Raw genomic sequence first — 14,259 nt, 5'->3', positions numbered from 1 at the left:
CATGCTGCAGCCCCTGGTAGGCCTAGGGTACACCTATGCCCTGGGTACCTAGGGTACACTGTACAGGGCCCAATAAGGTGATCCTATCCAAATGGGTTATGCACCTAAAGTACATAGTATTAATTTAGAGAGAGAACAGCAGGGCTGTGGGTCTGATTAGCAGGCCCACAGCCACATCTAAGTCGTAAACCAGTAAAGCAAAAGCAAAAAGTGGGGGTGAACATAGAAAGCAGACCCTACTCTCCTACAACGAATGTCACCAAGATGTCGTTAGGACAGCTGGAAACTTACATTTCTTCTATTCCTGAGACAAATAAATACGTCTCTTCCATGTATTTCCCCAATTCCTCATCCCGTTGTATTATCTCTACTGAAAATGCTTGTTTTAAATGTCTGATTTTCTTTTGTTTCGAACTGCCACTCTTTTGTAAAAGCGTTCTAATGCTTGAGTCATACTCGCGGTACATACAACTGCAAAACTAAGTAAAAATGAACTCTCCGGAGATGTCCAAGACGCAGGGCGCACACCATTCTGAAACTGGGAACAATATTAGACCATCATCGTCACTTGTTGCCATGACTGGTGCCCAGCTCCTTCTCTTCAATACTAGGTAAATATGGCCGATACTGTGTTCAATGGTTGTGTTGTAAATCCACGATTAAGTAGATCTGGGCGGGCCTTACCATGTTGGACCAATCAGCGCCATCTCCGTGGGGGCGTGGCCGTTTAGGGTTAACCGGATGTTTGGGCTGGATTCGAGGGGTGGTAAGAGAAGCGGCTGGACATGCATGTGCTTCTTATCTTATCCCATGTTGAGTTTCTTTAAGGCTAGAATCGGCTATTGCTCCCTTCTCTGCGGTCCTTCACGCTTCTCTCTGCTCGGCAGGATGTTTTACTACGCTGTACGTGCCGGACGGAAGCCTGGGGTGTACCAAAACTGGTGAGAAGGGTATAATGTCAGGGCTTCACTTTTACGTATAAAGTATAAGTAATTCATATTGAATGTATGTTAACGACGCAGTAAAATTAACACCTTACATCCCAACAGACCGATTCAAACGGGGGATTCGCGATTTTTGAAGTCCAAATGACTTTTACTTTAGCTGTCATCCGTCTAAAATTGCTTCTGCTTTAATGGAAGTCAATGGGGAATATATATACCTCTTCCCAGTTTTAAAATGGCACATATGCAACACCTGATACTCATCAATGTATAACATTAAAAAGAGTGGTCTGTTTTGGGAAAAATTGCACTGTATCGACTCTTGGGACTTGCTAGGGACAACCAATTTTTTTAAAAAAATGTGTTTGAAACACAAAAAAGTGATACAAGTTCACCACACGCGGGGAATTTCCTAAAGCTGCCCCAAACGAGCTAGAACAAGCATTTACAATGCAACGGTCTCGGCATTGTTAAAGTTAGAGCTATTGGCATTGCTCATGACAATGCCGTTTCTTTAAATGTTTTAAAAACAAAAACATAAACAAAAATAATGTCATGAGCAATGCCAATAGCTCTAACTTTACCAATGCCGAGACCATTGCATTGTAAATGCTTGTTTGTGTATCCTGTAAGTAGCCTAGACTCTTATTATACATGGAGCAACATCCTAGTCTATTAATATTAAATCAATACACGAGGATTTTGTGCAGCTAATATACTGAACTCATGTATTTGAAGTTACTTTCATATGTGATAGTGTAGAAAAAGGAGGCTCATTGAAATAAAATATTTGTATAGAATTGCTAGAACTGAAAATAATGTAATATAGTAACCTATATATTAGGGGGTAAAGATGTGGCAGAGGAAAGTTGATGGAGTCATGAGGGGCAGAGCTTGAAAAACATTCTGAAAGTCGACTTATACACTTATAAAAAAAAAACTGCTGCAAAGAAATTGACACCAAGGACACGTGACTGTAATTTTCTTCTATTTTACACTACTTGTCACAAAGAGGCTGCATTTAAAAAATCTGACCGGGTTAAGACACCTGCTGCAGAGAACATTGTGTGCCTAGCAATTCGAAAGGAATTGTAATAGCGGGAAGATTTATCTAGTGGTTAGCACAGTTCTGGGAGAGTTTTGTGTTTGGCCCTTTCACAGTTTTAGCATAAAGGTTAATGTGCCTACACATCATAGTATGTGAGGATCACACATTAGCATTTTTTTTAGAGAGGTAAGTGGGCTATTGCTGAGATAATGTTGTTACTTCCAATTCATAAGTTGCAAGCCTTCTATTATAGCACAGTGAACTATTTATAAGCATCAAGGAGCTGCATGCAAACTGTAAGTCATGGGTTTAAATCCTTACTGATTTTTTCTCAATCTGTTATTCTAAGATTGCAAATAAGGGTTCCTTTAGGAATGAATAAAGTCCTGTTAGTACAGACAACGACAATCCTGTTAAGTTTTATACCCTGACTTTGTTTACAGGACCATTCATTCTTAGCATATAATGTTTACACGTATGGATAATATGTTATTTCTACGCCAATAACCCTAATTCTCTTATGTAACATTTCCTGTACATTGTTTACACACTTGTGATTGATTGTGCCTCTGTGTATGACGTAAAGGGCTCCGACCCTGTACACTGTGATGAGTAGCACCATAAAAGAGTTAAATAAAAACAATTAGTAAGTGCCATTTAAATAAATATTTGTATAACCACTCATACAGACCAATAAAGTCTGCATTCTTACAGTGCAAGCACATCTCTTACTCCCTTCGCTGCTTCTGTCGGATAACGGCCGTCGCGAGCACTACCTCCGTAGTGCTGCGCACGTCCGTTGGGCGACGTGACCCCGCCCACCTAATAAATCCGCCGCATCGCGGCGGAATTTGTGCCGCGGTTAAGCGTTTACTCAGGGAGTTGAACAAAGCTAAAAACCTGCTTTCAATAGTTTCTCTTAAGCATTTGTGAAGTGGAATCAAGTTATGCGCCTTTGTTTCCTTCCATTTTAATAGCATCTAGATGTTAAGCTCCAGATGACTCCAAGCCAAAAGGAGGGCTCATGGCCATTTAGATCAGGCCTTTATTTTGGACCCAGTTGAAATCAAAAATCAGAAAGCCCCCTCGCCACCTGACAAAATGCAGGCACTGCTGAATGTGTCAAGGTGTCATAAAAATGACATCAGGACAGATTCAGCATGTTTCCCTTTGCCGTCCAAATCCAGCCCAGAAATAGCTGCCAGAACCGGAATTCCCCCCTACTTTCCAGCACTAATAGAATCACATTATTTGGTGATACTGGATCCACATTGTGCATTTCAGCAATAAGATGGGAATCTCTTTATCTCACCTATTTTACATCTACCTACCAGGGTTCCCCGAGGGATGTCTGGCTTTTTGAACATGTGGTTTAGCCCAGGCTAGACAATTCAAAAGCCCGCAGAGAAAGGGTTTCTTCAGTGAGGGGAAGAAAGCTCAGAGAAAGGCCTATACCCATGCTTTCTGCTTCGGGGTGCTCCGTTGTACCTTGTGATAGGGTGATGTCTTTCGGAAGGCCACGAGTCATGGTTAGGATACACACTATGAGGCATACCTTCTATGCGACTGTCTACTGCCTAATATGCCATCCTGTCAAAAATATCCTTATTTGCCTTTAGTCAGTATATTGAAAATGTGTCACAAATGTATGGCGAATACCACAAACACATTGATCTCTTTCTTGATCAATGATAGACTGTTGTTGATCAAGATGTTGGTACATTTTTCATTAGTTCTGGGAGGCAGGAATGCTGGATTTGCATGTTTTTCTTGAATGTATGGTTATAGCAGCACATTGTGCCATGCAGCAGCTTTAAGTCAATGTGTTAAAGTGCAGCTTGTAAGGTACAAATACAGATTGCCAAACATTAAAAACATACTATGTTTAAGGTGAAGGAACACCAGTGTACAAAGGGTTGTCTGTAGTTATTTTTATTAAAGTTTTTTTTCTGTTTAGTGTTAATGATGCCACTTCAGGCTTTGGTGTAGTGTACATTAGCTTCACATGATGATTCCACATTATTGCTCTGAAAACCACACCATTACTACCGTTTTAAAAGAGTTTTCCGGAGATCACTTGTCCAGAATTGCGCTATTTCTGGAAAATGTAAGTTATACAGTTATGAGACCATACAAACACACAATGCAGAAACTCACAGGAAGATAGAGTAAATTTTCTGACAGTTATTTTATTATCTGTTTGCACAGTAATTGTCGGGTATGCTCACTGAAAATACAGATTCCTATCACTAGTGGTTTCGGTGCAGGCAGCACTACAAAGAAGAATCAGCAGTGATTGTTCTTTGCACACAGACAAGGTCAAACATTAGATAAAGTAAGATATGAGATGCCACAACAGAGAACTGTTTGCTCCCCGGTGTAACATCCCATGCATGTTAGGGTCCAGTATTCATCATACCCTTACTAGAAGACTATAGTCTGATTCGAAGTACTCCTAACTTAGATGAAACTAGAAGCAGAGACATAAGTACACATAATGATGGAGAGGTCAGTGTTAAAAGCCATGCCACACATTCAAACGTGTCCACAAGATCACAATTTGAGTGTGGGTGGTTCTGATGGCATGGCTAGAAATTATATGAAGTGGTTGTACCTCAACATAATGAAAAAAATATTGTGCAATCCATAATATTTCAGGCATGGTATCGAGCACTAAAATATCAGAGATGATTAGTGCATATTGGTAAATATAGACTTAATATTCTTAACTCCACATCTGAATACCTTGAAGACAAATATATGCATATCTATATTGCCAAGGTGGAGTTAAGTAAACATGCTTATCTGTATAGTCTCACCTTGTCGATATTTGTAGGCTCAATATTATTCCACAAAATTATGGCAGCACAATATATTTGAAAATACATTTATGTGGAACACCTCAGAGGGTTGAGCCCAGTCGGTGGTAACTCTCCGAATCTGTGGTTAATACTTTTGTTTACTGTTGGTGTCTTAAGGCCTAAGGCACTTTCATTCTAACTAAATAACAGAATATTTTTTTGTACACTTATGTTTCATTTGGGACATGAACCAAAAGGAACATCATTCAGTGGCTGATGAAATTGGCCATGTCTCAACAGAAAGTCTGCTAGTTAAGGACTTCACCCACGTTTATTGTCTGAAGCTGTGTCTACTCATGCTATGCTGTCATGAATGTTAAATTCCCTACCCCCTTCATAGTTCTCAGAAATGCACCACAATTTCAAGTGATCTCACTAAATTGGAATGGCCACAGTAATGTCTCCACTATAGCAAAGGTTTGCCTTTAACACTGTATGGCATCTGTACTTAAAGTATTATATAGATTTGTATTATAGTATTTGTAACGTGCTTCATAACCACCATCATGAGGTGTCTAAAGCACTTTCTCAGTTGTTGAATAGCTTAGCAGTGGTATGATGGCCGCCGTGTAAGAGCTCCTCGCAAGAGCTCCCGGCTTGGGGATTACAAAATCTGTAATTTTCCCCTGTATTGCCGGACCATCTGAACCTTACCAATCAGAACTGAACACTATATGGAACAACAGAATCAAAAACAATTGTAAAAAATACCGAGTGTATTCGTAAAGCCTCTCACCGTATGCTGCGATCCGCGACGTCCTGGTGGGCCTGCTCCGGATCCGCCCCTCTGCTTGTCGCCTGCCTGGACTTGGCCGTGGCTGACCCGTTGATCCGTGCAGCCGATCCGGGTGGATGGATGGACGCATTGATCTTTTCCCACCGTCTGTGACGACCGAGGACCTGCTGAACATGCTCCGGATCCTCCTATCCGCCTGTTGCCTGTGTGTTATGGCCGGCTGCTGACCCGGCGAACAAGATGGTTGCCTTGGGCCGTGGAGAAATCCTGAGGCCTCCGATCCTCTGGTCCAGCGCTACGGCGTGCTCCATGAGACCCCTACCGCGATCCACGATGACCCGATGAACCTGCTACTGAACCGACTTCCAACGCGCCGCCCAGTCTTGAACCACTTAACTTCCCCCCGCTTACACTGCTCCAGTGAATCGGGCGGTCCAGACCCATCCCGTAGTCGGCTCTGATCCCGACTCGTTTCTTGTCTGGCTGCGCGGGTTTCTCCTGCTGATTTGGGCCACCAACACTGCCTCCTCAATCTTTGGGCTGCCTTGGCTCATCCCGCAGTCGGTGAAAATCCCGTCTGCATCCGGTCGATGAGATCGGGTTGCTCCACACAGGTCTTGACAGATTTTGTTGATTATTTGAAAGTAAACATGATTGACCCCATGGACCCTGGCTGCCGAGCATTGATGTGCCCTCCTGAAATCTGTACGTAGGTCCGTGGCACATGTCGTCCTTGATTCTGTTTTCCACCGCTCAGCTGACTCCGGTGCTTCCCATCCTCTATGTGTCCTCAAGGCACCCGGTAGTTGATCGCCCTGCTCCTCTGCCTGCTTTTCCTCAACTAATCTTCAAGTGTGTCTTCCTCCGTTAAGCCCCAAAATGGCGACCTCCCCTAGCCCTATCGGACCCTAATCGAGCTTCTCCAAGCTTCCACATAGCAGTTGGAGCCTATGACAATTCCCTCATCTAACTAACAGTATGTTATGCCAATGTCTGACCTAAGCTTGATATACACCCTTGCTTTCTGCCTCCCAGCCTTCACTGTGGTTATGGGAGCATGGGTAGCAGTTTATTTTCTATGCCTGAATAGTGGGTATGTGTGCATGAGTTAACCTTTCTGATGTATCACTGCCTTGAATTGCATTTTGGATGCTTGTTTTAATCCTTTTGTGGTGTCATCACCTGAAATGCGCCTGCTATTGCTGTATGGTTACCCCATATCCCCTGACTACTGATATGGTTTGCGGCCCTTTACCCCTTCCTAACCTCTACAGCTGACCTGCTCCTGATTCCCCCCCCCCCCCCGAAATGCCGACCCATTCCTCACGTCTGCTGTGCGCCCCCTCTTCTTCTACTGTCCCCTTCACCTAACTCCATGGCTGACATCACTCCTAGATCCCTGATACCTAGCCTCGCAATTGGACAAAGATCCGCCTGATTTTGTACTCCCTAATGGGATTCACTACCCTTACAATTTGTCATTCTCAGTAAGTTTCTCCCACTTACTCCCCCCTTGTCGTCCTCTTTTCTCGACCTCCCCCGGCTGATCCCAACATTGCGTGCAACGCTACGACTCACCCTCTGGACTGGCATCTGACGTCTACTGTCGTCGCTCTGGTGATGCAACTGAACCACCACTGTCTTCATCAGTTAATCCACAATCTGTCTCGTCCCCAAACCCCCTCCCATCCCCTCATAGTGACCACGCGGGCCATGGCCATAGCGGCCCATGGCCATAGCGGCCCATGCGCTATCGCAGGGTTAATTACAGCCCCTCAGTGGTTTTCCTCAATAAATCTCACAGTGACCACGTGGGCCATGGCTATAGCTGCCCATGTGCTATCGCAGGGTTAATTACTGCCCCTCATTGGTTTTCCACAATAAATGCCACCCATGATATGTCATCTATCTGCATCTAGGAATTTTGTCCTTGTCTGCTACCGCAGGGTTATCTATTGTCCCTCTGTTATTTTCCTCAATATTATCTATTGTCCCTCTGTTATTTTGCTCAATATACACTGTCTTTGATATGTTACTTGTATATCTCTAGGAAAGCTGTCATTGTTTTTGCCCATGTGCTACCACAGGGTCAATTGATGTCTCTTTGTTGTTTCCCTATACATACGCTGTCCTTGATTTGTTATTTATCTGTATCTAGGAAATATGTCCACGATATGTTATTTATCTACACCTAGGATATCGCTCTCCGTGTAAACTGATACATTAATCTGTTACCCCAACTAACCCTCTACACCCCTCTGCATGATTTGCCTTTGCAAATGTACGCATTCACTTGTATGGTTGCCCTTTGCAAATTTACGCATTCACCCCTGTTCCTCCACCTGCCCTGCCTTACGTCGTACTAGTCAATCTTGCTGCTTCCACTCTTTACTGGCGCATATCCCCCCTCTATTCAGCTCCCCTTCACTCATTAATCTCTGATTCCGCCCTTGCTCCTTGCACCACTCTCCCTTCATCTCTCTCCCCTCTCCTTCCTAATTAGTCACCAAACATGTCACCTCCCATTCACATCATAGACTCCCAAGACCTTTCACTAACCAAACAAGGCCCTAACTCCTGGACCATTCCTTACCCTCCCAATCTTTCCAACAATGCTAAGAAAAACTTTAAGCATACATCACCGATCCACCACCCTGAAACCTTAATTGTAGATAACTACCACAGCCTCTCCTCCCCCATAAAAACCAATTACATTTTCTACTCCAAGCGCCCCTCGAAATGGAAGAGTATTTTCTTATGTCACCTCCTGGTCACGAAATCGTGCAAAATCCCCTACGGATTTAAACTATCCACCTCCTCCTCTCCAATCTTACCTGGGATCATTTACATCTCCATCTTCAAAACAGGAAACGTCCTCATACAAGCATCGGATCGTCACCTTACCATTTTTGAACTTCAGTTCAGCAACTTATCCTTCCATCTATTCAATTCTTATTCTAATCCCACTCCCATACCACCCCATGATCTCCCTGTACTCGTCCCTCCTTCCCCTATTGTAGCATTTCCTCCCTCAACTAACTCTAACCCTATCGATGTCCCCACTTCCTCTACTCCCATTCACTCACTCTTTCCCAATACACCACCTCTGGACACCACCACCTCATCTGACATCTCCCCAACTCCCACGCTTACCAATAATCTTACCCTCACTAAAGTTAATAACCAATGCCTCCAAACTCATAATCGCAATTCTAACCCCCCCAACCTCCTGTGCACTCCATAATGCTCTTCCCTCTTTTCTCCCTTTTTCCCCTACTCTTCATCCTCTTAACCACGCTCTTCCCTCAAACTCTGATGGTACTCCTCCTCACACTCCTCTCATCCTCTCCTTTTCTCCTCTTTCCCCTTCTCAGGCCTCTACTTCTAATCAATTGCCCCCTCCTGAATCCCCACCTTGTCATCCCCAACTCACTCTACATCCCCCCAAATCTCTTGCTCATCAACAATCCAAATCCCACGCCCTCTAATAACATACTCGCTCCAACTCCCAACGCCACCTCTCTAACTCCATCTCTCCAACTCACAACCCCTCCTACTGCCCCTAGTATTCTACCAAAACCCCCATCATTGCCCCCCACTCTATTACACGCCCTTTCCAGACCCTCCCTTCTCTTAACTACACTCCTTCTCCCAACATAAATGTCATCTCCTCCAACACTCATCTCGACCTCTCCCCTACTCAAGACCTTCCCCCTTCCTCTCCCAGTGCCCCGCCCTCCTCCACACCGCTCCTCCCATCCCCAACATGAATCTCCGTCCCTCACCTACTCCTAACACCCCTCCCTTCCTGAACAATCACTCCCCCACCAACCAATACTGAAAAAACACCCTCACCATACCAGCCCCCTCCGTTCCCCCACCCACCCTTCTTACCCAAACACTCATCAACATTGACCGCAATATCTCTATCTTAGTGACCGAACTCTCCCTACTTAGAGAGGATTATAAACAACTTATATCCCTCAACCCTAGGACCTCTAACTTTACTTCTACCTCTCCCTACTCCGGCTTCCAAAAGGTCGCTAAACCCAAACTCTGGAGAACAACTCCCCTCCGCTGTCAGACTCATAGACCTCATCGCACATCAAATGGTCTCTCAAACTCCGACCTCTCTGCCCTTTGTAAATCTTACCTTCCTTCAACACCGCACAATGCTCACTCCCCCCTCACTCTCTCATCCCAGTTATCCTGGGGACTAGTGGAATCCCTCCTCTCCCAGCTCCCCCAGACTCCCCACTCAACGTATCACCATCCACTCCCGCTCTCCCCCAAAATCAACCATCATTCCCTAACTTGTATGCTGGTTAACTGCCGCTCGGCCATCTGCCATGCATCCGAAATCTCCGAAACCATACTGAATGAAGCTATTGACATCGCCTTCCTCACTGAAACATGGCTGAGTGACCACTCATCACCCATCCTCGACATACTCTGCCCCCCTGGTTACTCTATCATCAGAAAAGACAGACCAGTAGGGAAAGGAGAGGGAATAGCCATAATCTTCAAAAACCAATTCCAAATCTCTCTTGCCAAGAATACGGACTACTCAACCTTCGAATACCTCGGAGCCAAACTCAAAGTCCAAGGTACTCCCCCGATTCACCTACACAATATCTACCAACCTCCTGGTGACACTTCTCACTTTGTAGACAAATTATCCGACCTGTTTACTCAATCCTCTCTCTCTAACTCTAAAAACCTCTTCCTTGGAGATCTCAATCTCCACTGGAATGAACCAGAGAACCCCTCAGTTAAACTTCTTTCTAATCTCCTAGAGATAAACGACCTCAAACAACTCTGCCTCTCACCAACTCACTCTAAGGGCACCATTCTTGATGTCATCATCTCTAACCATGATCTGGCCTCCCTTGCCAACATCATCCCTATTGACTGGTCAGACCACAACCTCATTCTTTTCACAATCTCCCCCGCTGCCCTGATCCCTCCCCCCCCCCCCCACCTAAAAACACAAAAATTGTGAAATTAACGAGAAACTTTAATCTCATCCCCCCAGGAGTATTAGAGTCCAAACTCCTTGCTCAACTTCGCCTCACCCCTCTTTCTCTTATCGCCAATGAGCTCACTGAGCATTTCAATAAATCGGTCTCTGAGGTTCTAGACCAAATAGCCCCACCTAAACTCAAAACAATATACCCTCTAAATCTTGGCTAAACTCTGACCTCAACATAGAAAGATGTGCTCTCAGAATGACTGAAAGAACCTGGAGACAACACCCTTCTCCCTCTCATCTTGCCCTCCTCAGAGCTGCCAGATCCTCCTACAAGAAACACATCTTTAATGAAAAGGCATCTTTTTTCCGTTTGCAACTCTCAAGTCCCAAATATAGACCCAGAGAACTGTTCAACATTGTCAGAAAACAAACCTCCGCTACCACACTTAAGCTTACGGCCTCCACTACTAAATGTGAAGAAATCACCAACTACTTCCCTGAAAAAATTGTCAAAATTGATCAATCTTTCACTCAAACTCAGACCCCTCTCATACGTCAGGGTACCCCGGATGCCACCCCTGTACTCCTCGCTTTATCCACCTTGCCCCCTGTTTCTTCCGCACTCCTTCCTGCTGCAATCCCTCCTGAAATAAACCACACCCACCAACAACTTAAAAACAAAGCCTCGTGGCATAATTTCCTTCCAGTCTCCGAATTTGAAGTCTCTAATATCTTGTCTAAATTAAAACCGTCATCTCACTCAAAAGACCCTCTCCCTTCTTACCTTGTCCAAGATCTTAAACATGTCCTCGTCCCATACTGGACCAATATCATCAACTCCTCCCTTACATCGGGGTGTGTTCCAGTCTCCCTCCAACTTGGTCAAATCACCCCAATTCTCAAACACCTTAAAGCTGATCCTGATGACCCTAACGACCTCCGCCCTATCTCCAACCTCCCCCTCCTCTCCAAAGCCCTTGAAAAATGTGCTTTACTCCAACTGGACAAACACATTGACACCTTCAACCTACTTGACCCTCTACCCCTTCCGTAAAGGCTGTAGCACTGAAACCGCATTGCTAAAAATAGTTGATGACATCCACCATGCCCTGTGATAAGGGCGAGTCCTCCCTACTCATTCTCCTCGACCGCTCTGCCGCATTTGACACAGTCAACCACACAACCCTACTTAACACACTCAAATGTTGGTTCGGCCTTAATGGTCCTGTCCTCAATTGGTTCACTTCCTATTTTCAACATAGAACTCAACAAGTCAAAATCCAAAATTGTCTCTCTAATCCCTCTCAAGTCTCTCTTGGTGTGCACCAAGGTTCTATTCTCTCTCCAGCACTTTTCAACCTCTTTATGGAACCTCTTACTGCCATACTAAAACAAGCCGGAATCAACTACCACCTATACGCAGATGACACTCAACTATACTATAAAATTAAATCCCATTTTGATGTCCTGCACCTGAATAACACCCTGATTTTGATCCAATCCTGGTTCCACTCCAACCACCTCAAACTCAATCCTAACAAAGCTGAAATGATTCTCTTCTCCCCCAAAAACAACTCGCTCCCTATCCAATCCTCGATCTCTGACCTCAATGCTCTCAACTGCCCACTCTCCTTATCCAAAACAGTTAAAACTCTGGGCATAACCTTCGACAATAAGCTTACTCTCAATTCACACACAAAAAATTCGGCTAAAGGAGCACTTTGCACACTCCGCCAACTCCAAAAAATGAAACCATTCATCCCTGTGGAAGATTTTAAATCAGTATTCCAATCCCTTGTCCTCTCGAAAATCGACTACGGCAACGCCATCCTTTCTGGAACCCCCAAAATCCACCTTGCCCCCCTCAAAACCATTCTCAACCTTGCAGCCAGACTTATAACGGACACTAGACGTTTTGACCGCATCTCACCTGCCCTGAAAATCCTTAAATGGCTCCCCCTTGAAGGCAGATCTGCCTACAAAATTGCCTGCATTACACACAAAGCCCTTCACCTAAAGTCCCCGCTCTACCTCTCAAGCAAACTCAAAATAGCGGGCTACTCCCATCCGATGAGAAGCACCAACACTCTCCTCCTCGTCCCCCCTCTGCAAAAAAAGAAAGCCTCTCAATCTCCCTTCTCTGGTAATGCTCCCAACATATGGAACACCCTCCCTATTGATTTACGCTGCAATCCCTCTTACTTCAGCTTCAAACAAGACATCAAATTCTACCTGCTCAACAAATATTGAGGCCCTTAACTCCATCTCACTCCTCGTGTGTTTCCCTATCTCCCTCCCGCCCACCTATCCACCTCCCCCTCCTCCCCATATTTTTATCTCCCCTCGCCCTTTCTCCTCCCCTCCCTCGCCCCTACACCTCCCATCCACTCCTTCACCCCTCCGCTCACATCAAACCTGCTCCTTATATACACTTACCATGCAGTTAATCCTCCTGTTTTAAAAATGTATATACCCATTATATCTTTGCCTTAAATCAATTCCTTCCGTTGCTTATCTACCAACACAAATCTTACGTTTAATATGTTTACCTGTGTTTATCTCATCTGAATATCGCACTTTTCTTCTGTATATTCACTTTACGATGTGCATTTCTTATGATACTTTTCGACTGTACTATCTTTATACTTATGTAAAGCGCTCTGATACCCATGGGTGTAGCCAGCGCTATATAAAACCTTTCTAAATAAAAAATAAAAATAATTGATGTTCGTTTATAGTGTAGCCTATGTGTAGTGTATTTAGCGTTGTGCATGAGATTTGAAATCATGTTGCAGTTATCTTTTATTAGTGCTTATGCATGAATGTAAAAGAAATACAGGATCTCAGTTTGCATAGATGTCCCTTTACATCTTATAACCTACACGTGATGTATCGCGTGTAAGGTAGCAGCCAGGTTTTTTGTGTGCTTGAGGCTCTAGATGATTGCTTAATTATGTTTATTGTGATGGAGACTAGGTGGGATTGTAAGAAGTCTCAAAATGACACTTTTAACACCACAGTTCTGCTGATATTATTGCCCTAGGTAGACACCACAACCATAAGCTGGAGTTGTATCCATAGCTGAACAAACTCAACAACTTCCTGAAAGCGGCTTATTTGTGCCAGGAGAGTGTATCTACATTTTGATTTCTGGACAGAGAAAGCTTCCGCCAATGCAGAATTTACTGAAAGTAGGGAAGTAATGTGGGTAGAACCTTTCTTCCAAGATTTTTACACTGCTTGACCCTAAACATTCCACTGTTCAAGTGTAGAGACAACTCGATGTGAGAGAGCAGCTGTCAAGTGAATGTAAAGATGTTTGCCTTTTTATGGACACTGAGATGGCAATGTCAATCAAAAGTTCTCATTTTAGCATTTAATAGCCGACACATTGCACTCGCTTGCAAAGTGATTTGATGCATTTCTTTGGTGCATGCAGCTTTGGTTCTGGTGCACAGAGATAATTCATTGCCGCACACGGAAGAACAGAATTAGAGGGAACACTGCCTGTAAGGGCTCCTTTGTGTTGATATCTTTTTGGTGGGTAATGGAAGACTCATTTTTTTGACAGAGTAAGGGGGTTGATCCATAACTGCGTTTTGTTATACTTGAAGGTGAACCGAGTGGGAAGTGTAGATAAGTGATAGACCAGCATCTGAGTAGCTGAGTAATTGTATAAAAATGGCATTAATTCTGGG

General features: G+C 44.2%; 1 protein-coding gene across 3 annotated transcripts in view; it reads left to right on the top strand.

Annotated features, from left to right (window-relative positions):
• Nucleotides 1–14,259, top strand: part of INPPL1 (inositol polyphosphate phosphatase like 1) — a 1,340,026-nt gene that overhangs the window by 487,826 nt on the left and 837,941 nt on the right. The gene's annotated exons all lie outside the window — the stretch shown is intronic.

Source organism: Triturus cristatus, chromosome 8 (genome assembly GCF_964204655.1).
Source record: "Triturus cristatus chromosome 8, aTriCri1.1, whole genome shotgun sequence".
Classification (NCBI taxonomy): Eukaryota; Metazoa; Chordata; class Amphibia; order Caudata; family Salamandridae; genus Triturus; species Triturus cristatus.
The sequence above is the reverse complement of the archived record's forward strand: the minus strand, read 5'-3'. Positions and strand labels throughout refer to the sequence as shown.